Raw genomic sequence first — 18,094 nt, forward strand, 5'->3', positions numbered from 1 at the left:
AATCTGTGTTACACGGAAGGGGAAGAGCAGCAGCAGCAGAGCAACACCTGCTGTGTCTTAACACAGCTGCCAACATCACCCTGCAGCTGCTGCTGCTGAATAGAGAGACTATGCTTATGTGTACCTTATGTTTTGCATAGGCAGAACACAAGATGAATTTCTGAAGTGGCTGATGGTTTTGGTTTTTTCCCAGGCTGTGCTGTTTCACTGGTGCTGAAAACAAGGCCATTTGATAAAAGAGATTAATAACTGTAAATTCCTTTTGTGTCCCAGTGAAATCAAATGGCATAGATGTTGAAAGATAATCTGAAAGGCATCTGAAAGGTGAGAAGCTTTGTTAAGATTAATGTAGGGTTTCTTTTGTAATTTTTGTTGTAATAAACTTGAAGTAATTTTATATTCCATTTAACTTGGAATTATGTCAGTGCTAGACAAAAAATTGCTGGTCAAAAGAAAAAGAGGAATGTAATACCTTTGTCATGCTCTTCCCTATCTCCCTGTGAGGAAACCCACTGAATTTTGGCAGTCCTGAATAAGGGTTTTAAATGAGGAATCCCTGTGAATATGCTAAGGTGGTAGGAAATGTCAGTGTAGTTGTGTTGTATGTGTAGGAGGAGTTGTTTCAGGGGACAATAGAAGAAGAGTGCTGGTACTACAGGAGTTGAAATATTATAAAGACAGCGGTCATTGAAGAGAACTTTGAAGCAGTAAATGGGCAGAAGCTGTACAGATTAATTTATGAGGAAAAATGTAAGAATTAAATATGTATAAGTTGTCTAAGCAGTGACTGATGGTGTTCATAAATCTAACAAGCATAAGAGGTATAAGCACATACACAAAAAATAAAAAGAACTCTGCATATAGTTGGGGCTATGTCTGAAGTGGAAACCTCGGGTATCCTACGCATGACATCCGAGGTGGCTATCTAGTCAATGTGTAGCAATGAATATCTTTTCTTTTTAGGGTGATGAGAGGTATCTATTGAGCCTGGCTTCATCCCATGGCATTAGTCACGTGAGCTGTCAGCATTGTTTGAATCTAGTGTTCATCTAGAGTTAACTGTGCTGTCTTAGATTCTACAGACAAATGCTTATACGTACACCTGACAAACTCCTCGCTCTCTTCTCATCCTTGAACAATAGGCTGGGGGAAGGAGTGTCACAATCCTTTTCAGTCTCTCAAATTTACAGGACAATATACTCCGTAAACGAAACTTTATTTAACGAGCTTATTGTGAATGAAAGCAAACAAATATGTCAAATGAGCTCAATCCTCTTTGTACAGACTAGTCTAACATGATTTCACTAATTCATCACTTCATTCACAAGTGATTATCTTTTAAAGCCCTTCCAGCTAATTTGATTATAAGTCTCTTCCTGACGGTATAATTGAACACCTCTGTCTGTGATGCTCAGACAACTGCTGCAGGCAGGGAAGAACAATTACTTTATGTGCTTTGACAAACCAACACAGTTTAAATAATCTAAGTTACTTCAAAGTAACATAGATAATATTCCCAAGTTCTCTGATTTGTAACTTGTGCACCAGAGAGCAGTGACCTCACTGGTAGTGCTGATCCTTCCCTCTCCCACACAATGTGGACATCTTGGTGTCTCACTGAGATGAGCAAAATCCTCAGCAGTCTGGCTGCTGCTGGATCTGCTTCAAAAGCTTTCTGGGTCAGCTGAGGATGTTGGATCTATAGCATTTCCCTAGGATTCTGAAAAATCTGCCAGGCAATCGTAATGCTAAGGCAGTGGTTGCAGGAGACAGCAAGCTGCAGGTGATAACAGCTTCTCCTCCTTTGCCAGGGACTCTTTTGAAGACTTTTTCTGCTCTTCCTTGATGTTCTTCTTTGAGAATGTATGTGCCAGTTGCATTTTCTGCTGTTTATGGTCCCTGAAGCATGCAGGAATGACAGGGGCCTACCTGAAGCAGGCCAGAGTGTGGAGCAGAGCTGGCTGCCGTGTGTGCAGCCCCTCTGTGCTGCATTTGTTGTTTCTGTTTGTTGCAGCTGTTTTCTATGTTTGACAAAATAGCTGAAGCTTATGAAATTTGATCTCCTAAACACAAGTTGCTGAACGTCTTCAGTACATGTGATCATTGCAGTGATAGTATTGAGACAAAGCAGAATCAGAGTGTGGCAGGGATGTCAAGCTGCTGCGTTTTGTGATAGCCACTTTAAAGGTATTTGTATTTTGCTCTTTCTGAGTGGAAACCTGTAAAATGGACTGTGAAAGGGAGTGAAGACATTCTTTCCTTGTTCTCATTCGTCCTTGGGTATCCCTAAGGGATTTTGGGAAGTTGTTGAGCTAGCTGGACTGTTGTTGGGCCATTCGGAGGGTTTAAGAGCAGTTCTTGGTGTTCATGTGTTTCTTGTTTCTTCACAGCTAATCTGCTATGCCCTCAAAATACAGGCAGCAGACATTCTGACAACACTCAAAAAAACCAAACGAGGGCCCTTGATAAAAATATTAATTTAAAAAAATATGCACTTAAAAAAGAAATAGATTTAAACATCAAAGATTTAAAATTAAAAAGTTGTATGTGGATAGTTTAAAATGTAATATTTATCTTAATAGGGGTTTTTTTTTTTTCTGCTGAGGCTTAGCACATAGCAGTCTTTCACGTGTGATGCAGAGATGACACTCAGACAAACCGGATTTGTTCTTTCCTCTACCGTAAGTTTTCTATGTTACCTTTAAGTAACTTAAATTATTTAAGCTGTGTTGGTTTTTCAAAGTTGATAAAGAAGTTAATTGTTCTTCCCTGCCTGCAGCACTTGTCTGAGATTCAGAGACAGTCAATTACACTGTGAAGAAGAGTCTTATGATCAAATTAGCTGAAAGTTCTCTAAAGATAAGAATATATTTCCTGCCTCCAACCTTCCCCTGTTCTGCAAAGCAGTTTTTTCTAAAACATCTTTTGGCAGGCTCACTGCTCTGTGGTTGAGCTGCAGATACTGGCAGCTGTTATGTTCTGTGCAGAGGTGCTCTGTGCTGTCTGTGCCTGAGCACCCAGCAGTTGCAAATAAAGTCATGGAAAGGACCAAGATGCCAGGTGCCCATTCCATCTCATATTTCAGATGCCAGCTGTGATTACCACGTAGGGGCAGGCTGTTGAAGCAGAGGCATCTTTCAGAGAACGTGGAGTGAGGAGCTGCTGAGGGTTGTCTCAGGGCGCTCCTTTATCCTTCCTTGGCAGGTGTCAATCAGCTGCTGTCTGTCACAGGCTGAAAGTGCAGGAGCTACCAGAGCAGCTGCTCATCAGACATTGGCTGTACTGAGACAAGAGCGTGGCTTTTTCCATGACAGGAACTAAACAGCAACGTGAACTAAAGCTGGTTTGGTTTAAGGAAGCAGCACTCCATGGAGACCTAGGAAAACTGCAGCTCTGTAAGAATTTTTGCTCTTGTTCGAGTTTAATTTTCAGAAAGCTCTTCCTTCCTCTTTTCTACATTTGAGCTGTTTCCTTTTTGTTTAAATGCAGCTCATGAAGTACATTGTTAATTTAGTCAGGTAGTTTACAGTTACTTTATAAAATCCAAATGAATTACACAGCGTAAAGTAAATACAGGTTTTCAGCACATTGGACCATGGCTAAATCTTCATGCTCCAAGCTGATGGATATTGTTGATAGTTGCTCCAGTTCAATCATCCATGAAATATTCACACATTTATAGTCAACATAGAAGTGAAACTGTCAAAACAACTTGCCTGATTATGACAAAGAAATAGCTATCAGAGAAGTGGCAGGCAGCTTCTGGGCTGAAGTGTTTCACTTAAGAAATTTCAGTACCATTTGCATTTTGTATAATTTCTGAGAAATGCGTATTATGCAAAATGCATTTGTGTTTTTTTAAGAATTTTTATATGCTCAAATTTTTCATCTGGCTATTGCTTCTCATGGTATTTTTCTTTGGGAAAAAAAAGAAAAAGTAAATAGATTAATTACTTACTACATGTATTATAAAAAATACATGGTCATGGGTGAATTTCTACAGCTTAATTGCCTGACCCCATGGTCTGCAGGCAAGTGGTTGAATCTCATCTTTTAAAGTTTTCAAAAGAGATTGTCATGTTAATAATAAAATTGAGTAAGTACCAACAACTGGAAACACAGCAGTTGAGGTCAGCTGTTTCCTATCTCATTTCTTAAAAGCAGGTCTACTCTTCAGATGAAGAAAGTGAAGGGAAATGGTTCTGTTGTACTTATCTGCTTGGCTTTCATGATCCTGATAATAGGAACATGATGTGGAAATGGTCTCACCTGGGATGAAAGTATTATGGGAGAGTGTGGAGAGATGGAACTATGTTTGTGAGCACCACCAGGCAAACTGAGAGAGTTGCAAGACTACTGACAATTGACAGCAGTGCTTCCAAGAGCTTCCTTGAAGCCTTTCTTTTCCTGCCCCAAGCATCGTCCTTCCTGCCCTGCATAGCTCCAGCAGAAAGATTGCTTATACCCTTATTATGGAGGGTCTGCCCATCCTGGATTGCTCTTAAGATTCAAATGTTAAGTCTAGAAACAAAGAAACGAACCCCATAATTTGCAGTTTATTTTTGTTGATATCCCAGGCACTGTTAGAGTAAATCCAGGCTGTACAGAATACCTGTAAAATTTAGGTGATAGTAGCAAAATAGAGGTGGGGTCTCTGGGTTATTAAAATGCAAATTGAGAGTGAGAGGGAGGTGTCGCTGCAGGAATGGTGGCACTGGTGTGGAGGCAAGGCTAAGGTACAGAAGGGGCTGCGGAGAGAAAAGCAGCAAGCTGTGGTGCTCTAGGTTGGTGTTGTGATGCTGGTCAAATTTGCCCTGCTGAACTCCCTGTTATAGACTTAAACAGTACAGAAAATGCAAACACCATTGCTAGAACAACATACCTCGATTTTGTACCTTTAGACCTGTAACATGTTGCGAAGGCTTGAGCCATTTTATAGCTACAGCAGCTCCCTTCCTTTCTCTGTCTACCATGCTCTCACTGAAGTATCGCTTTGTTTTGGGCTGAAATGCTGTGGAACACCAGAAAATGTGAGTATTGCCTTGTGGGAGCTCTCTGTCCTGTGTAAATTGAAGGTATGTGCAAAACTGATGCTGAGCTAAAAGATCCCTTATCAGCTTTTCTTGATGTTTCTATTCAGGTAGCCTGTAGTGATGTGATTATAGGTTGCACAGGGCAAGCCGTTGAAGTTAGATGGCTCATAGACCTAACAAGGCTGTTTCTCTGCAGGTATTCCCCTAGTGCTCCTTGGCTTTGCCCACATGTTGATATGCCATGTTGAGCTGAGAGTGGAAAGCATCAGTGGGTCCCCAGCTGGTAATGCAAGGACTGTCTGTGTGCCTGCCATCTCTCAAGACTGAGTGGAAATTTGTTAGCAGGCTCAGGAGCTCCAAGGGTTGAGATTCTTTTCTTCCTTTTGTCAATTTAGTATTTTGATGACTATGGTCAGGTGGATTTGGGTGAGTGGTGGGATATGTTATGAATCTCTCCCAATATGCAGTTGTTCGGCACCCTGAGAAGTGTGTAAGAGACTTCCTTTAAAGAAAAAAAAGTAATCTCTGGGGTCCTAAAGCCCTTTGGGAGATCCATGAATGTAGTTGCAGTGTCTGCATTTGTATTCCTGGTTGGTAAGAATAATGCTCTGCTACTTCTGGAAAACTGGATGCCACATTTCCAGGAGTTACAGATTCCAGATAGTGAGGATGCAATGCAAATGTTAATGTTCTGAAAATAACAAGCGCAGTTTAACAGCAAAACAGAAATAGAACAAGTTGAATCAAGACAAAATAATAATTTTGTTCCTTACAGGAAGGGAATTCTGAAGTGAACTGGGGAGTTCACTGACCAAAACCCAGCTGGTTTTCAGGCTTTTCTAATTTAAGTCAAGGACGGGAAGGCTATATATATATATATATATATATATATATATATATATATATATATTTACATAGAGATAGATCTAGGTCTCTCTAAATATATAGGTATGAAATAGCTGTTGAAGTGCCTCTGATAATCATTTTCCCATAGCTCAGGGTTTGGATTGGCTTATCTTGACTCTAGGCAGAACAGGAGTATGAGTCTCTGCAGTGTGGCCTGTCATTTACTTTTAACAGTTAACATGAAGCCCTGGATAATAATTATAAAGAATAATAAAGAATAAGTATTCTTTGATTTGTTGCTTTAATCTTCTAGAGATAACACTGAGCTTTAGACTTTGCCTGCCTTTCCTTGGAAAAATAATTGAGTCATTAAGTTCTTTGAAGAGAGTAAATGGTTTACTTCTGATTCTTTTCATGTACAGGTGATTGCACTGCTTTTACTTGTAGGACATAAATTATGAAACAAAAGTGAGAGTTTTTTTTTTTAAATTATGGTGCTAGAGACATTTTACTGATTAGCTTGGAAATTGCCTGTGGCTGACAGCTTGGTATTTCAAAACAGAAGGAAATTCAGCTATTCACCGTTTGACAAAAGCCGAGCTCTGACTGCTCTACAGGTTTGTAAGGAAATGGGTAATCACACATAATGTAACAGAGGTATGAGATGGCAGGTTAGCTTGACCGTTAGAAAGAAGTGTTTGTTTTCTTTCTGGTTGCAAGGGATTCGTGAGCAGTCATTATGTTTGCATGGTGTGAAACCTTTTGCTGTTGTGTCTGTTGCATTTCATCTTTTAATTTCTATCCTTGAAGCTAATTGTCCTTGTAAAATTGACTTGAAAGCTGTCTTCCTCCTTTTTGTAAAGGAGTAGCTCTGACACGGTGAAAGGTGCAGTAATCCATTTAAAATTCTAAAGTTTGGCAAACTGGAGGTGGGAACAAGTAAGGCCTAAACTGGGCTCCCAGCATGCCAGTTTCTAACACCTCCTAAAATGTACGTCTTGAATTTGTAAACAGGATGGCACAAAAAAGACTGAATGCAGTGATGCCACACGGTTGGTGTGGCTGTGTAAGAGCTCTTACCTCCCAGTGTTCATGGTTTTGTATCCTCAGTGTCTAGAGAAAAATACAATTACTGGTAAGATACACAGATTACCCAAACAATGTTTGACCAGTGGCTTTGCTGATTGATGGAGACGTCAGTGGTAGGAAGCTCTGTATCCTTGCTGAAATTGATTCCTTTGCATCCCATGTAATATGTAAAGGTGAGCAGAAACTAGGTTGTCGTTATTTCCATCTTAGAGGTACAGTAATATGTCCAAGGTTTTCCAGTAAGCTACCAAAACCAGTAGCTTAAAGTAGTTAAGCAAAACTAAAAGTCTATTGAAACCAGTGCTGTTTCAATAGAGTTTAAAAAAAAGTAAAAGAAAGTTATAGGATGTAAAAAATAAGTTCTACCATCTGGAAACAGAGAATATAGATGACAGGTATGTCCTGTAAAGGGGCCATTGTGAAAGAGGCATGAGGATAGTGATGGCTGTATTTGAACCCTATTGCAAGGTTTTATTCAAAAGATTTTGGGGCAGATGAGTATGGGAAGGGTACTGTGAGTTTTAGGAGTATTAGGAGTATTAGTCTCCCAGTGTAACATTACTGAGTCTGGAATTCTGAATGCTGGAAAACTGGAAAGTTTTGAGTTTTCTTTAAAGAAACTACAATAATTGTTTCCAGAGAGAAAAAAGGAAATTTTACAACAAAAGCCTGAAGGTTTTCAATCTAAGTAGCTTCTTGTAGTCTACAGGTACCTACAAATAGGAGATGTTTTTGAGGCTAGAGAGTTGTTAATCTAAGCAGGTTAAACTCTGCAGATCATCTGGCTCAACTCATAGAAGAAAAATAGAGTACCTGGCCTTTTTTGATTATGCTAGTTTATTACTGTCATCTCTGATTTATGGAGAATCTCCAACATCCCTCTACTAAAGTCTTTTAAATCAAGGCAAAGATGCTTTCTGGGGGAAAATTGGAATTCCAGCTTAGGCTGAGCTTTATGAAGAAATTGCCATGCTGTACATGTGCAGCACATCAGATAGGATCAACCTCTCTGGTCCATTCTGGCCTTAATATCTTGGGGTGTGTTTGCTGATCTGTGCTGCTCTTTTGATTGCTGAGCTATATTTAATAGCTGACCAGGATAGCAAAATGTCCCCAAACCAAACAAAACGTTCTTCCTCTTCAACTAGTACGTTTTTGTGGATATAAGTGTACCTGCCCTTCTGTGCTTGCTTTGGTTGCTTGTGAGAACCCTAAGCTGAAATAGTGTAAATGCAGTTAAAATAAGGTTTTGTCCTAAGTAGTCTTGGCTGCAGTTGTATACTGGAAATACAGAAATGGAATTAATGTATTGTGACACTTCCACACAATTCTTTTTCTAATAAAAATGTGGGAAAATAAAAACTGACAATAACCAGAGTTCTTTGCTGTCCTTATGTGTTGTTTAGGTGATCAAATCAGATATTTGATTACATTCAGTTTTTATTACTGTAAAGACATTGGTTGGGATTTTTTGGGCACTACTGGAACAAATTAATTTGTGTCCCTGTTGGCTGTTGAGGTTTCAACCTTAACTAAAAAAATAAGTTTTATTCATGGAATTTTAAATGTGGGACAAAAAAGAGAAAGAATGAATCCAGTAATTGCTAGTGGTGTTATGGCACTCTCAGTTGTACTGAGGAGTGCCAGTACATCTGTATGCCATTTGTCCTCTGCTCTCTGGTATATCCTCTGAAGTCACCAACATTTTGTTTGTGATAGGCATTTACAGGTAGACCTTTCATTGTTTTGCATCCTGCAGTTCCCCTCAGCTAGCCATTAGCTGTGTATAAAGTACTCTATATGTACCTCTCACTGATATGAAAACATGATGCACCAATGTACACTTTCAATCAGATCTCTTTATCCCATGAGTGCTACATGCCCCAAGGAAACAGAAGCATTGTAGGTGATGAATGTACAAATTCCTGTACGGGTCCATATGGAAATCTCTAGTTCTGTATGCTAGAACCTGCACTGTGCTAAGCCAAAACCCATGAGACAGACCTTGTTAAATTGCATCATCACAGAATCACAGAATCGTTCAGGTTGGAAAAGACCTCCAGAGATCATCATGTCCGGCCATTCAGTGATGTGTGTTACAGAGTATGTATGGCAAGTTATGGTTGACTACATGGTCTGCTGAAAGCCTTATGGCTGTGTTTCCGTGTGAAGCTGAAGTTCAGAAACTGAAAACCCCAACGTTTTATGATGTGCATGCAGATTTGGGGTTCTCAGTTGGTAGGCATGAGAGACTGAGGTTGAAGTGTGTGTTAACTTTAGGGTGCTTGATGCCAGGCTTAAAGACCTCAAGTGTGAAACACCTTGAGAGTACTGCTCTACCTTAAAACTTGGATGTGAATACCTTTGCCAAGTCTAAACAGTGAGACAAAACCAGAATTACCATTTGGTCTGACTTCCAGCTCACTTGCTTGCATTGGCAGCAGAAAGAAAGTTGCTGCACTGTAAAATAGCAGAGAGAATGTGAGCATGGTTCTTTCACTTTTATGGATGTTAAAATCAGTACCTTTGCTGAGGTATGAAAGATATATCCTGTAATAGACTCTTGGAACAGTCTGTGCTTTCCTTGTCCAAAGGCAGATTAGACTGGGAAAGAGCTTGCAGAAGGACTCTGGGAAAAAAAAAAAGCCTGAAAAGTGCAGCAAAGAGGAAGAATGTATTAGGCTGTTTATTAAGCCATTTTCGTAGAGAAGAGTGGTTTCTCAGTGTAGGTTGCACATCTTTTCCATGCTTCTGACAACACCTTTGTTATAACTTGATTATTCCAAGAAGGGCATATCTTTGAATATGGTGCCCACAGTGCACTTACCCTGCCAGCACTCAGGCTTTGTGTGAGACCAGGAACTCTGCACATCAATATCTGTGGTGCTCCAGTGCCCATTGTGCAGGCCACCCTGATGCTGACCTTTGTGGAAGATGAGAGTCTTTCCTCATTGATAGACATATGCAGATGGAAAGTGATTTTTTGTTTGGTTGGGGGTACTTTTGTCCACATGCACAGAAAAACGTGTTAAAACTATTTTACATGGAAATTGATTGTTAGAAGGTACTGGGTAAACACACTAAGGTAGAACAGCTCAGCTTTGCTCCTGAAGAACATTGCTCCTTCCTCTTGCTTTGGTGGTGCAGAGTGACAAGAGTGCTGTCAGGAGTGGCAGATATTAAATGTCAGTTTTGAGTAACCTCTCTAATCATATTTAATTTAAAATTAACATCCCTAATGTGCTAAAGTATCACTTGTCCCCGTAGAGGCAATGCAGGCTGTTGGCTCTTAGAGCACTTGTTAACTGTTTCTGACTGAGTGGCTGATAAGCTGCATAATTAAATTATCTTAAATCTTACTGGAAGTTAGAAACTTGGTAGACAGACATGTGGTGTGATTGTATTTCTCTTTCCCCTAGGAAGCCACACCACCAAAAAAACCCCAAAACCAAACCAGGTTGTTCATAACTCTGCATAATAGTCCTACCTTAAGGTGGGACATTTATTATAGGGGGTTTTCCCTATTCTTCTGTTGGCTGAGTTAGTAAGGCTTTGAGTTGCCCCTGATGAACTGAGAAACTTCACCTGGAAAATACTAGATCACTTGGAAATTCAGAAGTGCCAGTTAATTAGATAGATAATACAGAGCTGCCTTGCTAATGAGCTTGAAAAGCTATTAGTGCTGTGAAGACACTTAAGATTTCTTCAGAACAAGGAGTTCTTGCAGCTTCTGATACAAACCTGTACTCTACATCTTCCTTCAGATCAAAGCTGATGCAAGGGAGAAACAGAATACATAATTTTTAAGGACTAAGTGTAATTTTGAATTCTGTTTTATGTACTTTTTTCCCCAATTTACAATTAATAGCTTTTCACTAAATGGTTTGGTTGATGTATCAAAAATACAGGTTGTCCCTTTGTGTTAGTGTTTTAGGGATTAATTTCTCTGCTGTTTCAAGAGAAATTTGATGCAACATGTTAGAACACCTGTTGGCTTCCCCCAGCCCTTTTTTTTTCCTTCATAAACTGGATTTATCTAATGCTTTACAAAATAAGATTAACTTGATATTCTTTGATGCTTAATGTCAAAATAGATTTGCAGAATATTTTCCTGGTAGGAAATCTCTTTGCATATACACATTTGTGTAATAGAAGGCAGGAGTAACTTCAATTTTCCAGTGATCCTGTGTTAAAATTCCAAGATAAAGAACTGAGAAGTTTTCAGGTCCTTGGAATGCAAGTATGTAGTATTGCTTGCTCTGAGCAGTAAAGCATTAATGATGTGTATGTCAAAACCCACAATTTTAAGTTATTTGAAATTGACCTTTACATAGAATTCTTGTGTGAGTTTGGGTGCATGTTGGGAGGGAGGTGAAGATAAACAGTGACCACAGACCATTCATTTTCTGGGACATCATTGTGGCTTGTTCTGGAGTACAGGCTATAAACATTTCAACCTGATGTAGAGTACTCTGTGTGATTTATTTCTCTTACATTAGAGTTTTCTTCTAGTAGTACTTTCCCTGAATAAGATGCTTGCACTTAATTAGGAGCAAGTCTAGGAACAAAACTGTGCTTTAACTTTATTAACTAAAACCTTGAGAGGATTTATTGGAGGTAGCTTAGAGAAAACTTGTCACCATGAATTCTGTCAGTGCTGCAGGCTAGAGATTCTGCTCTCTGCAGGAGTCTGATTCATAGATGGCACCTGCATTTAAGTGTATCCCAAAGATGGAGCTGGGTAAGAGGTTCTGTTTTACAATCACTGTTAGAGCAATCTGCTTGTGTTGGAAGACAAGATGACTACATCCAATATATATATTGGTGTTAATATACGCTTGAGTAGAAAAAGAGCAACAGCTTTGGGCTACTGCCTGCTTGTTCTGTGTGGCATTGAATTCTTGTTTGATGTAGCAATAAAATCCTAAAAATATATGGAAACCCATGCAAGGGTAAACCTTGCATTCAGAAGATCCAGATTCTTGCCCTTGTCAATTGCATCAGTCTTTCAGATAGATGTCCCAAACGCATTAATAGAGGAAGAGGAAATAGAACTCTTAATTGGCTGGAGTTCAAAGGCTCTGGGGTGAAAAGGGAGCAGCTAACATGCAGCTTTGCTCACTTCCCCCGGGCAGGCACAGCAGGCACATCGGAACACAGGTTCTGGTCCATCCGGGGCACACAGAGCCTTTCATCTTCTTGTACTGGCTGTGATTGTTTTTCTTGCGATAGTAAGCTTTAGAAAAAAACACTAGAAACCTCTACAGGAAAACTTCTTTTTTTGTTTGCTTTGCCTGCTCTGTAGAAAGAGATAAATGTGCAAGCATGTTGTAGAGAGTAAAACTGAAGGGTCAGAACAATAGCTCAGTGTATCACAACCAGTACTGGTTGTTGATTTAAAAATTTCATTGCTGTCTGTATGCTTTGTGCTTCTACTCCTGCAGGAAGAAGGTAAAAATCTGTCTGTGATGGATTTGGTGTTGGAAGTGAGTTCACTCAGTCACTGGTTCAGCTAAATTATGTTTTTAAAACATTGATGCCAACAGCTGAAACACGGAAGTGAGTAGTATCACCAAAGCCACAGCAATTTGACGGTTTTAGATTAAAAAATCTTCTTGAATGGCAGTGGGAGAACATAGTTTTCCAAAAGAAAATTTAAAAATAAAGCAAAAATGTTTCCTTTTTGACATCTGATACCCTTTTGATGTGTCTCTTTGGGAATGGCAATGTTGAGACCTCTGTCCACAAGTATTTGGGAGTGATGGGTCCTTAGACACAAGTCATGAAGTGCCAGGAACATACATGCTCATTGGGACCTTTGCTGAGCTATTGGGCTAGCAAGGCCTCTGCACTCTTGTCAGCACGTTTGTGTTTCATGCCAGAGTGATTGGATTTTCTAGGACCCTCTGCTGTGGCAGCTTTTTTGTCAGTAATGCTCTAGAAGCTACTTCTCCCAGCAGAGTTCTCTTTCAAGAAAACAGATGGTTTTAAACTTGCCTGCTAGATGAGTTTCATGGTTTTAAACTATTACTGTAGATCTCTTATAAGGACTTCGAATGAAGGTGTTGTCTTCTGTAAAGTGTTGGTCTTGCTAAACCCAGTTTGTTGTAACTGCTCTGCAAAGTGGGCATGAAGGCTGGAAGCTCTTGAAACTGGTGAGTTTGTAGTTGCCCCTTTGATCTTATTCCTTAGAAATATTTACTTCCTTTGGTTCTGTCTGATTATTTAATTTGTTATGTTTCTGCTGTCAGGCTCTCTTAAATGGCAGCTCTGCAGTTTCCAACACCAGCTGTTGAAGTTTCTATGAAACTGGGATGTTAAGTTTGCAGTTGGTTGCTCATTGTAGATGTTCTCACAGTGTCTGCCCTAGACATTTTTTTAAAAACATTATTAATTAGAAACTATCAAAAGGGAAAGTATTATGATTCTCTGTTTACTTCAGTTCTTGTGCCTTTGTTTTCTTGGGTTACTTTCTAACAAGGGTAAAAAGTGTGTTCTATATTCCCTGCAAGTAATTGGAGCATCCACAGGAGTGCAGCAGCATATAAAGCTGGAATATAAACTAAGTTCCATTTTGGAATTGCTTTATAACTATCTGTTATAAAGGATACAGATCACTCTATCTGTATCCTAACGCCAGCTACTAAGAGAGAAATACATTTGATTTGATCTTGTCTGTCAGTTGTTTTGTTGTTCTGCTCCTACCTTTTTTTTTTTTTTTTTTTTTTTTTTTTTTTAGATAAGCAATCAGAAATGTTTTCATATGTGAAATCGTGTGTGTTTTCCCTTTGGAAAGGTACCTGTTTATAGCTGCCTGCAAAAAACATGAGTTCTTAAGTGTTTGGGCTAGTCTTATTGCAGACCTTTAAAGAAAAAAAAAAAAAAAGGAAATACGGTGTTTCTAAAACCATCAATATAAGATGTGCTATTTTAGAATAATGGTATAGACAACGCATTTCTGGAATTGGTGTGGCAGGAGAAAAAGGAGAAACTTCTCTAATAGTCCAACACCAGATAGTCCCAGTATAATTTAGAGCAAATCTAGGTGTGACTAAGCCAGACATGGACTGTTACTGTCCTCTGTTGTCTTAGATTTGATCCCTAATATTTTCCTGCACCTCCAAATTATAATTAACAGTCTGCATTGGCAAAATAGTTCTGCCTTTGGGATGATGGTGTTTGGGCCGGAGAAATTGCTAGCTGTAGGAAGTGCTCTTCAAGAGAGCAAAATTTCTCTGCTCTTTCGTGGAATAGTGCAATTAAGTTTTCAGGGAGTGGAAGAAAAGAAGCGATGCAATTGAACAGGGGAGATGGTTGCTTTGATTCTGCAGAGTATTGTGGTTTCTCATGGCTTCTGGTCAGACCCTGGGGGAGGCCTTGGGGGTGGGGACTAGATGGGAAACATCCCCAGCAGGAGAGAGATAGAAGCCCTTTGCTGGAGAGGTGGCTGGGTGAGAAGTGGATGCGCTGAAGAGCCAGCTGTCCTTGCCTGGCACGTTTCAGCAGCTGCTCAGCTGGTTCCCTTTCCAAGATCTGTTTGGTGGAGCGATTCTGAAGTCTGTTACCTGCTAAAAAGCTTGCTGAAAAGCTGGGCGAGAGCTGTCACTGGGAATTTCTCCACTGCTGGTAACTCTGACTGACTTTTCACACATATCTATTAGATATTAATTCTAAGAGTTGAGTCAGTCAAACTTTCCAAGGAGTCTCTTCTTTATTAGCCAAGCTGTAAATGTCTTAAGGCTTTTGAAATCTGCAGTTTAGTAAAGAAAAGCCTGTGGAAAGAATGCCCCTGAAAGAGAAGTACATCCTTGGATGTATTTGAAAACCCAATTCTGTTGAGTTGTGGGGAGGAGGAACAGGGTTATTTATTTAGTAAATAGAAATGTCCATTATAAATGAAAATGTTGACAAGCAGTTCTGTTTTCTGAGTTACATCATCTTTTTCCTGCGTGCTACAACCTGCTCAGTGCTTTCAATGTGAAAAGTTCTGTGGGAGAAAAGGAAGACTTGGTGGAAGACTTTGATAAACATGTAAGTGTAATCTGACTTTGCATCCTCATGTCTCTTGTTATCTCATTTCAGCTGAAATTTAAACAAGGTTTTTCTTGTCTGGCAATTTGAACAAATAATGTTATTCCTAGATAAGTGTTTGAGCAATTTTTTTTCTTTTTAAGAAACATGAAAGCAGCTGTGTACATTAAGATTACAGTCTTTCTAAGACATTTGTAAGAAAATGTGCAGCAAGCCCATTTTCTTATATAATAAAATAAAAGTGTATTTTTGAAAACACAGTCACTCTTGTTACTCTTAAAGTAAAGTTTTGCAATATTTCCCAGATCAGCATGCCTTCCCAAAAGCCACAGCACAAGAGCAAAGATCTGTTCTGTGGGACTAATTAAAAATCCTGTCTGTGCTGACACATTAATCTTTTGACCTAGACTGTTTTGGGGAACAAATGATACAGCTCTTGGATGTAGACTTGCTTTTGATAAAGCACAAATACATTTTCATTCTATAATCCCTCCCTCTCAAATTCTTAGCCCTGTCTGATTTGCAAACTACCTTTTAAGTGTTGCATCCTATCTTTCCCTCTGAAAACGAAGTAAATTGGGAAGAAAAGCCGCTTTCAGACAAGCTTCATCCATTGAAACTGGATGAAGATGCGATAATTCCAATATTGTAAAACTTTAGATTCAGAAGAGATTTAAGATTTGCTTTTCTTTGTAGGAAGAGAAGAAAAAGGTTTGATAAAATAATAAGACACAATGGTGTTGCTCCTAAAAATGCACTTGGCCTGCACAGCTGTCTTGGTTTCAGGCCTGTTTTTACTCTGGTTTGGAGATCAGTTTATTTTGAAAAGGAGGAATGCCTGTACCTTCAGAGTAGTCCCCAGAAGACACTGCAGGCAGATGCTGTCAGCTGATGTTCATCCTTCTCATCTCCTCAGCGCTTCTGGTGTTGCTTCTTTGCAGTGAGGAGTCACTGCAGTGACTGAAATCATACTTTTGGTTAGAGGAGGGCAGGGCTTAATTTCAGCCTGCTTTAAATGTCAGTGTTTTCAGCATCTGTTTTTGTGGCTTGTCAAACCGATGCGGATGCAAATCCTGGTGTTTCCCTAGAGCTGTGCATCCACAGGTGCCTGGTGTAGAGTCAGATGACCTCGGTGAGATACATCTCAAGAAGAGGGATCTCTGCCCCTGTTGCACAATGGATTCTCTCCTCTACATGCATGCACCCAGTGGAGTGGGGTGTGCAAGTGGGCAGGGAGTGGGTGAGAGAGCACAGAGAAGTAGTGACTGAGCAGAATGCAGCTGGAGGATGCACACCAGCCCAGCAGGACATTAGATGGAAGGTCTCCCTGGCAAAACCCCTCTGCAGTGGTGGGTTTGACCTGCTGGACCTTCATAAAAGAGGTTCTTGTTGCCTCGATGTACTTCCTATCATAGCTGTCATTTTGGTCATTGGTAATGTTTGGCTGATTAAAACTGGTGGCAGCTGTTCTTGGAATCTGAGCAGAGGCAGGAAATGAAAGATCAGCAGGGATGATAAAGGCACAAAAAATAACAGGCACATGAAACCAAAATTTTGATGACTTGGGCTATTTTATGGGGTTTTAACAGTGCTGTAAGGCAAGTGAGTTTTGAGTAAAAGCCATATGAATCTTGTATAGCTCTTGCTTCTTCAAGATCACTGGAACGTACATATTCGTGTTGAAACTACGGCTTTGCAGAAAGAGACCTGCTGGCTACTTCTTTTAAAGTTGATTTGTACTGAGGAAGGGGTTTAAAAATACTGCAGATTTCAAATTGGCTGCATTGAAAGGATTGAAATATAAGTGGATTGAAATACAAATATTGCAATGTGGTTCATACAGTGCCTTGTGGAACAGCTGGGAAAAGGTATTCACTGCATGGCCCATTTGAGACTTTTTTTTTTTTTTTTTTTTTTTTTTTTTTTTTTTTTTTTTTTTTTTTTTTGTCCTAGGAAAAGGAAATGTATCTTGAATACTCACAGGTGTCAAAAGTATCTTCCCTGGCTGAAACTGGTGTATTGGTATAGGGGTGTTTTGACAGACTAAGTGATGTGTCTGTTGCAAGGATTTTGTTTGTTTAACTTAAGCTGGGCTTCCAGAAATCTGAGCCATGGCTAAATCTGAGCAATGTGCTCTGAAGCTGCTGCTTACATTGAGGCTGTTGTTGCATGATCATCTAAATCAGTTCTAGGACCAGTGAAGAAACAATGACAATCCTTTAAGTGTAAGAAGAGACAAATGAAAAGTTAATAAGAGAGAAATCTGTATCTCAAATGGGCACTTGTAAGATGATTGTAGGCAGTTGTTAGGGCTCCATATGTCTTATTTTCCTGATTATGTAGGATTGCTTACAAAATCAGCAGAGAAATTTAATAGCAGATATCTCCAAAATGGCTTTAGTGACTCATTTTAAAAAGGGAAATACCTTCAGTGTACTTCTTGTAAACTTGATCGGAACAATGATTCATTTTTGGTTAGCTTGGTTGTGCATGATCTACAAGCTCAGTAGGCTGTTGCAGCACTTGCTTTTTTTCCTCCTTTCCCTTGGTTTTAAATAATTCTGAAATGTCTGTAGATTATCCTGAAACTGCAGATTGTTAGTCTATAATTAATTAATCTCAGTCAGTTTCCCTCAAAGAATCAGGAGCCGACATCATTCATCTGCAGAGAACTTTTAAGTGTGTTTATCAGAAAAACATGTAAGTCACTATAGAAAGCATACATAACTATTTATAACACATTCCTTCACTGAACCATGGCTAACACGTACTTGCCCTCATTCTTCTCCTGCCCTTTCAAGCAGGCAGCATTCAGGGAGGTGACTTGTCCTGCACTCTGCTTCACAAAATGGGTGAGATCAGCACATGAGGAGAACAATAGATACTGAGAATGTTGGCTTGTCTGGTGACACTCAGGGGGAAAAAAGGCCCCAAAATTCATTCTTAGGCATTGCAACTACTCGTTTCCCCCATGAATTGTCTCTTCCTGCTCCTTTCCTGCAGTCCTTTTCAGTAGCTGTGTGGAAGGAGCTGTTACCAGGCTTGGACAAGGACTCCAGGAGATAACTGAGCTCTCCTCTTCTGCCTGTAGCACT

The 18,094-nt window shown here is 39.7% G+C and overlaps 1 protein-coding gene across 2 annotated transcripts in view; it reads left to right on the plus strand.

Annotated features, from left to right (window-relative positions):
* Nucleotides 1–18,094, plus strand: part of MCUB (mitochondrial calcium uniporter dominant negative subunit beta) — a 48,532-nt gene that overhangs the window by 16,422 nt on the left and 14,016 nt on the right. The gene's annotated exons all lie outside the window — the stretch shown is intronic.

This window comes from Vidua macroura, chromosome 4 (genome assembly GCF_024509145.1).
Source record: "Vidua macroura isolate BioBank_ID:100142 chromosome 4, ASM2450914v1, whole genome shotgun sequence".
In the NCBI taxonomy this organism is placed as follows: domain Eukaryota; kingdom Metazoa; phylum Chordata; class Aves; order Passeriformes; family Viduidae; genus Vidua; species Vidua macroura.